Below are 6,622 nucleotides of genomic sequence, written 5' to 3'. Positions count from 1 at the left end.
TGTCCGCTGCAGAAGTATGAGGTCCGTCCCCAGAACCACACCCATGTCACCAGGAGTGGACCCCAGGGGAATGATGGGGAGTGTGCACTGCCCTCTCTGTTCATAGAGAACACGGCTTAGGGAATAAGAATTTTCCTCCATTGACCTGAGAGGTAAGTGAGCCAGGCAAGGGGCCACTGAAGCATTACCAGCTCTTTGGGGCCACAACACACGCAGCTATTGATCAGCCTACTGCAACATCTGTCTGGTTTAAACCTGTTTTGCATTCTTACTGAGATGATTTCCTCATTGCTCACCCAGAGCTTAGTTATGCAAATGCTAAAGGGGAACCCATGGAGAGCCTTGAGACTGAGTTTTAAAGGGTATCTGGAGGGGAAAGGCTGGGACCCGGCTATAAGAGAATGCTATGGGAAGGGACAGTCTTGGGACAGGGACTATTTGAGTGTCCTCTACAAAGGGAAGGGGCTGGGACAGGGGCTACAAGAGAATGCTATCAGAAGCTTTTTGCTTACTCAGTCACCTCTCCCAACCAGATCATCTTTCCAGAGCTCATCTTTGCCAAATGGCGCTGTGTTTGAACAAAGATGTTCCCTTATGATTCTCCTGGACCAGTAAATAGCTATAGGGGAGATTTCTGCTTCTAGCCTTGGAGAACACTTACCAGAATTACCTACCTTCTGACATAATTGGAAACTGGCAAATTGCACAGCGTTTTTGAAACCTATCATTTTAGACGTTGAACAATATGTAACTGGAAGACTGTGGGATTCCTGAGCAAAGGGGAGCGGGTGGGGAGCTCAACCTTGGCCTGGATTCTTTCTCTGTAGTATCAGGAGTAGGCCACATCTAACAACTTTGCAGAGGTGAAAAATGATGCCTGGAGACGAGAGGCCGAGCCTTGCAAAATTTCTCAATACTTGAGAGAACGGAACGTCATAGAGAAAGCTCCAGAAAGGCGTACAGGCATTCCTTTGAGGCCTTGGCAGCTCAGCTTTGATCAGCACATGTATGAAGCTCATATGGGTGGTACAGCTTCTGAAAGTGTTACACCCAGTTTGAGAGCCCCCCAAAGATTCACAGGAATTTATTACAAGCTCGAGCCCGGGTGGCTGCCCTTTACAAAGACATTTGGGCAAGTGACCCCTGGCTCCTGGAGATCAAGGTTTTTAAAGGAACAAAAATGCCAATGGGGTAGTACAAGCCTTGGCATTACAGGATTGGGTAAGAGGAACAGAACGCAAGCAGGGTGGTCTCTAGGGAAGCTGACCATTAAAATGATTGGTCTATTTTTAAGCGCCAAGACTGCTAACGGTCGGGCCTAGCTACCTGGGAGACATCTGACCTCTAGTTCTTAGGAGCCATGTGACTCCAGTCATACCCTGAGGTTTATCTGGGTGGGGACTGCTGCTGGCCCATTATCTGAAAGGAATGTGGGACTTTGCCCTAGCCTCTGGGCTAGCCCTCTGCTCTGAAAGGAATGTGGTTTTGTGATTCTGCCCCAGCCCCAGGAATTAACTCTAACCTTTCAAAAGAAAACCTATGAAGAGACCCCACACTATTGTCTCCCCTATGACTTCCTCAAGGTCTCCCCCCAGGAGATTAAATGTTCTTCTAGAAAGTCCCTTTACTTTTTCTAGTTGGTGGAGAGGGATGAACAATAGGGATCCAATAGGCAGAACCCACCAACACTAAGTAGAGGGAGGAGAGGCATTCAAATTTGGTTGAGGAATGTGTGTTCTACAGAAGGTCTCAGGTGGGGAGTTTGGTTCTGTTCTTTTACACCCTGGATCTGTTAGAGAATGTTAACCTGATTTTTTTTTTATTATTTTTGTCATCAAAATCACTGAAGAAAATTGGGGCCAAAGTTTGAGACAATTGTCCAAAAATATATGCACGTTTGTTACTAGAAGTGGCTGCATTTGACTTCTGAACAGTGGGAAAGACAACAAAAGGTGTGTTATGTCCAGATCTCGGGGTCCCCAAAGACCACCAGGAGCTGGACAACATATACAAGAGCAAAGGGCTTTGTTTGGGCTTAAGCTTGGGATCTCCACTGTCACCAGCTCAGTGGATCAGAGAGCAGAGCCCCAAGCTGCATGGCAGGGTTTTTTATTGGGGTTTGAGCAAGGGCAGTGAATTTCCAGCTTAGCAGTTACATGATTGGGTGCTGTTCAGCAAGGGCAAGCTTGTCATTAACTAACATAACTAACATTAGGAAAGTTAGGTCTTTTCTTTCCATGAATGTTCTACCCAGATGCCCCACCCTGTGAAAAGATACTTTCCCATTCTTGTGGTTACCTCAAGCCTATTCCTTGGGTAGGGAACTTTATGGTCTTGTTCCTGGAATTGGTGACCTATGGCCTAATTCCTGGGACTGATGACTTTTTTTTTGGGGGGGGGGGGTGGCGGTTAGGCCTGATCCTCTCAGGTGGAGGGTGCTACCTTCTTCCAGGGCCTTGATCACACAGACAGGCTCACTATGGTATGTATAGGCAAGGAGGGCAGGCTACCATCCAGGCCTTTGGAAAAAGAAGGGAAAGCACACTGCCTTGATGGATTTCCAGAAACATCTGTTGATTGTTAGCACACTGCAGTGGCCCCCAGCAAACTCAGGGCATGAGGAACTTCCCTTTGCTGCCGTGTAGGAGCATCTAGGACTGTGGAGGCCAGACCTCTCCTCACAGGCTGCTATGGTTCTGTGCCTGGGATACTGCTGCCCAGGAACCTCACACTTAGTACTTAATTGTTGTTGGTTTGAATGAAAATGCTCCCATAGACCCATAGGGAGTAGCACTGTTGGGAGGCAAGGCCTTGGAGTAAGTGTAGCTTTGCTGGAGGAAGTGTGTCACTGTGGGCTTTGTGTTTCATTTGCTCAAGCCAGGCCTACTGTTTCTCCCTGCTCCTGCTGCCTGTGGATCCAGACGTAGAACTCTCAGTTCCTCTCCAGCACCATGTCTGCCTGTGTGCTGCCATGCTTCCAACCATGATGACAATGGACTAAATCTCTGAAACTGTAGGCTAGCCTTCATAAGAGTTGCTGTGGTCAGGAATTTTAATTCAGAACATGGTTGTTCTGGCAAAAGATCACATCTTCTAGGTCTGTGTGATCCCTCTGTAATATAAACACGCCTTTAGTCCAGGAGACAGAGGCAAGCAGATCTGAGTTCAAAGCCAGCCTGGAATAGAGCAAGTTTCAGGTAAAGAAAAGCTTAGGTCCAGGCATGGTGGCACATGCCTTTAATCCCAAACAATGAAGGTAAAGTTAGTTTGTAGAAGGAAGCACCCATGTTTGAAAGTGATTGAGTGGTGGAAGTCTAATTGAGTGGTGGAAAAGGTGACAAATCAGAGAAAAAGTTGACAGATTAGCATATGCCCAACTCTCACAAGGAGAGGAAGCTACAAGGGAGCTACTTAAGGGGCAATTCAGAGAAAGAGAGAGAGAGCAAGAGAGAGAGAGCAATTTTACTGGGACAGTGATAGAAAGACAGGTTGCAGAGAGAGAGAACACAGGTGAAGACTGAATGAGCTAGAGAATGAGGAGTCAGAAGATTAGAAAAGATTGTTGGAGTTAGTTTGAGGCCAAGCAGAGAAACTCAGAGGCCTAGAGTAAAGGTAGATTAAATAAGTTAGCTGGGAGAGGAGTTTGACCCAGAACAGCTGAGTTGAATCAGCCAGCCCAGACAAGAAAGGGTGAGCTTATTAAACAGTAAGTCTCAGAAGCTGAAAACATAGGCCTAGGTTAGATAGTACAGAGGCTAGAAGCTTCTTGGACTAGGCCTATGTTAGCAGAAGGAGTCAGTACGCCTCTGAGACAACAATTACAACAAGAGAATAAAAGTTCATTTTACAATCATGCCGTCTCTTCACAGCAATAGAAACCTTAACTAAGATAGACGTTGGTACCAGAGACTGGGGTATTGCTGTGATAAGCCTGACTATGTTTTTGTTTGGATGAATGTGGTCTTTGAGGCTTGGGGGCTTAAGTGTGCCTTAACTGGCCACACAAGTAGGAGCATGCATGGAAGACAGTGCTGCCGAGAGTGATTTGTCGGACTGGCTCAGAGGTTTCAGAGGAGAAGAATTTTAATATATGGCCTAGAGACTGTTTTTGTGATATTTTGATGAAGAGTGTGGATGCTTTCTGCCCGAGGCTAAATTGAAGAGTTATTGATTAACAGATTTGGCAGAGGGCATTTCCAAACATCCTAGCATTTACTGTGTTGTATTGTGCCCGATTCTTGAGACCTCAAAAAACCACCAGGAGTTGAGTCCATTGCAAAACACATGAGGATCTTTTTATTACAAGCTATAACTTGGGCTCACACTCTCACCTCCACAGCAGTTGAGAGCAGAGAGTGTTGTGCTCAGGGTAAGTGGTTGATTTAAATATTCCAGTCCCTCCCAGGGCACCCAAAGCAGGGGAATTCCTGCCCGGCAAGTGTCTATTGGTTGAAGCACAAAAGGGGATGTTGCATTTTGAACTGATTTGCTATAGGAAGGCCCCCAAACCATTAATGGTCTGGCTTCCTTTGCTTGGCTGTCCTAGGGGAGAGGGGCTCTCTGAGCCCTTTTCCTAGCAACTGTATCTCTAGTGGGCAGAAAAGAATGCAGTAAGGCTGGTTCCTCCCTGCAGGTGGCTGGACATGTCTCCACCTGTCCAGCCTTTTTTCAAGGTTTGTGCTTTAAACTTTAATTCAATAACCCAAAAAACTAAATTTTTAATTCTTTGGTCTCTCAGCTGCATGGCTATTAGTGGCCAGTTTCATGTATATCTATAATGAAAAGAAGCAAGGTGAGCAAGGAAAAATACAAAATGCACAGTTGGAGGAGAAAAGGAGTAAGTATGAACAGATTAAAGAAAAGCTGAGGCTAAGTGGAGTGAAAGGAGCGGTGACCTCAGAACACTATTACACCTGGCTAAGCCTCTAAAACGTGAAAAGGAATTTTAAAAAAATCTCAGGGCCAGGTGTATTCGTGCACACTTTAATCCCAGCACTTGGAAAGTGGAGGCTGGCGATCTCTGAGTTCAAGGCCAGCCTGGTCTACAGACTGAGTTCCAGGACAGCCAAGTTTGGGCACTGAAGGAAACCATTAAAAGCAGAGTTGGTGAAAATGTATTTGAAGAAAGGGGCTTATTCCAGTCCCAGCAGGCAGCAGAACTTGGCAGCTTCATCCATGTGGTTCTGGATTTAGAGTCAAGGATACCAGAGTTTATGGAATCTCCCTCCAACACTAAGGAAAGCCCCTGAGGCCAGGCTTGTGGCAGGGATGTCCCTGCATGAAGACCTAGAGAGCCTATTTTCTAAATCTGTGAAGGTGAAGCCTGGATTGCCTTGGAGGCCCCCACTGGTTAGAGATGCCATAGCTGTGGGATGCCTGCCAAGGAGAGCTGCTAGCAGGGAGTGGAACCAGACCAAAAGAAAGAAGTGTATTGCCGTCAGCAAAGCTGCAAGAGTTGGAAATCTGTAGAGCACTTTGACATCAGACATGGAGACGCAGAGTTTGGACTTTGCCCAGCTGGTTTTCAATCTTCCTTTTTGGTCCAGTATTTCCTCACTATGGTCCCCTTTGGAATGGTAATGTATATATCCTTTTGAAATGGTAATGTAAATTCTGTGCCATTATATGTTAGAAATATGTGATCTGCTTTTTCATTTTGATTTTACAGGGGATTACAGTTAAGAGATTGCACGAGTTTCAGGAGAGCCTTTGGCCATTGGACTTTTAAACAATGTTGAGACTGTGGGAGACTATGGGGACTTGTGAAGTTGGACGGGATACAGTTTGCATTATGATAAGGCTACAAGCCTTTGGGGGCCAGGGAATGAAATATACTGGTCTGGATGAAAATGCTCCCATAGGTTCATAGGCAGTGGCACTATTAGGAGGTGTGGCCTTGTTAGAGTAGGTGTGGCCTTAATGGAGGAAATACTGCCATTATGATAACAGACTAAACCTCTGACCTATAAGTCAGCTTCAGTGAAATGTTTTTCTCTGTAAGAGTTTCCTTGGTCCTGGTGTCTCTTCACAGCAATAGAACCCTAAGACTCCTTTCTTTTGCTGGGTACAAACACGAGCACTTCCTTTTGGCTGAGAGCAGGTGCAGCTTAAGACCATTCTCTCATGAATGGACCCCAAGGGCTGCTTGGAAACTGTTTTCTTTGGTGACCACCAAAACTGGCTTAAATGCCACAGTTCTGCTGTGGATGTCCCCTACACGTGCATGTGTTGGAACCTTGATTCATCAGTGCAGCAGTTCGGGAAGGTGTCTGGATGACATGGGCGGAGTCCTCATAGAGGGGTGCGTTTCCCCCAGAAGTCCCCTTCTCACTGAACTAGTTTAATGATGGTGGTTCTAGTTTGTTCTAAAGCAAGCCTGTCTGGCCTCTGTTGAACAGACCCATTTGTCCTCTTCCTTCTGCCATGAATTGAAACAGCGTGAGTCCCTTGCCAGATATGGCTGCCCAGTTTTGGACTTTGAGTGCCATAGCTCAACCCTTTTTCTTTATAAATCTACCTCATCTCAGGTGTTCTGTTACAGCAGCAGAACACAGACTAAGATGTACTCTGCAGGTATGATCAGTCTAGACATGTGTGTTGGATGTCTTCTGAAAGCACTAAG

The sequence above is a fragment of the Meriones unguiculatus genome, chromosome 9, assembly GCF_030254825.1.
Source record: "Meriones unguiculatus strain TT.TT164.6M chromosome 9, Bangor_MerUng_6.1, whole genome shotgun sequence".
Lineage (NCBI taxonomy): Eukaryota > Metazoa > Chordata > Mammalia > Rodentia > Muridae > Meriones > Meriones unguiculatus.
Note: the sequence above shows the minus strand (reverse complement) of the source record.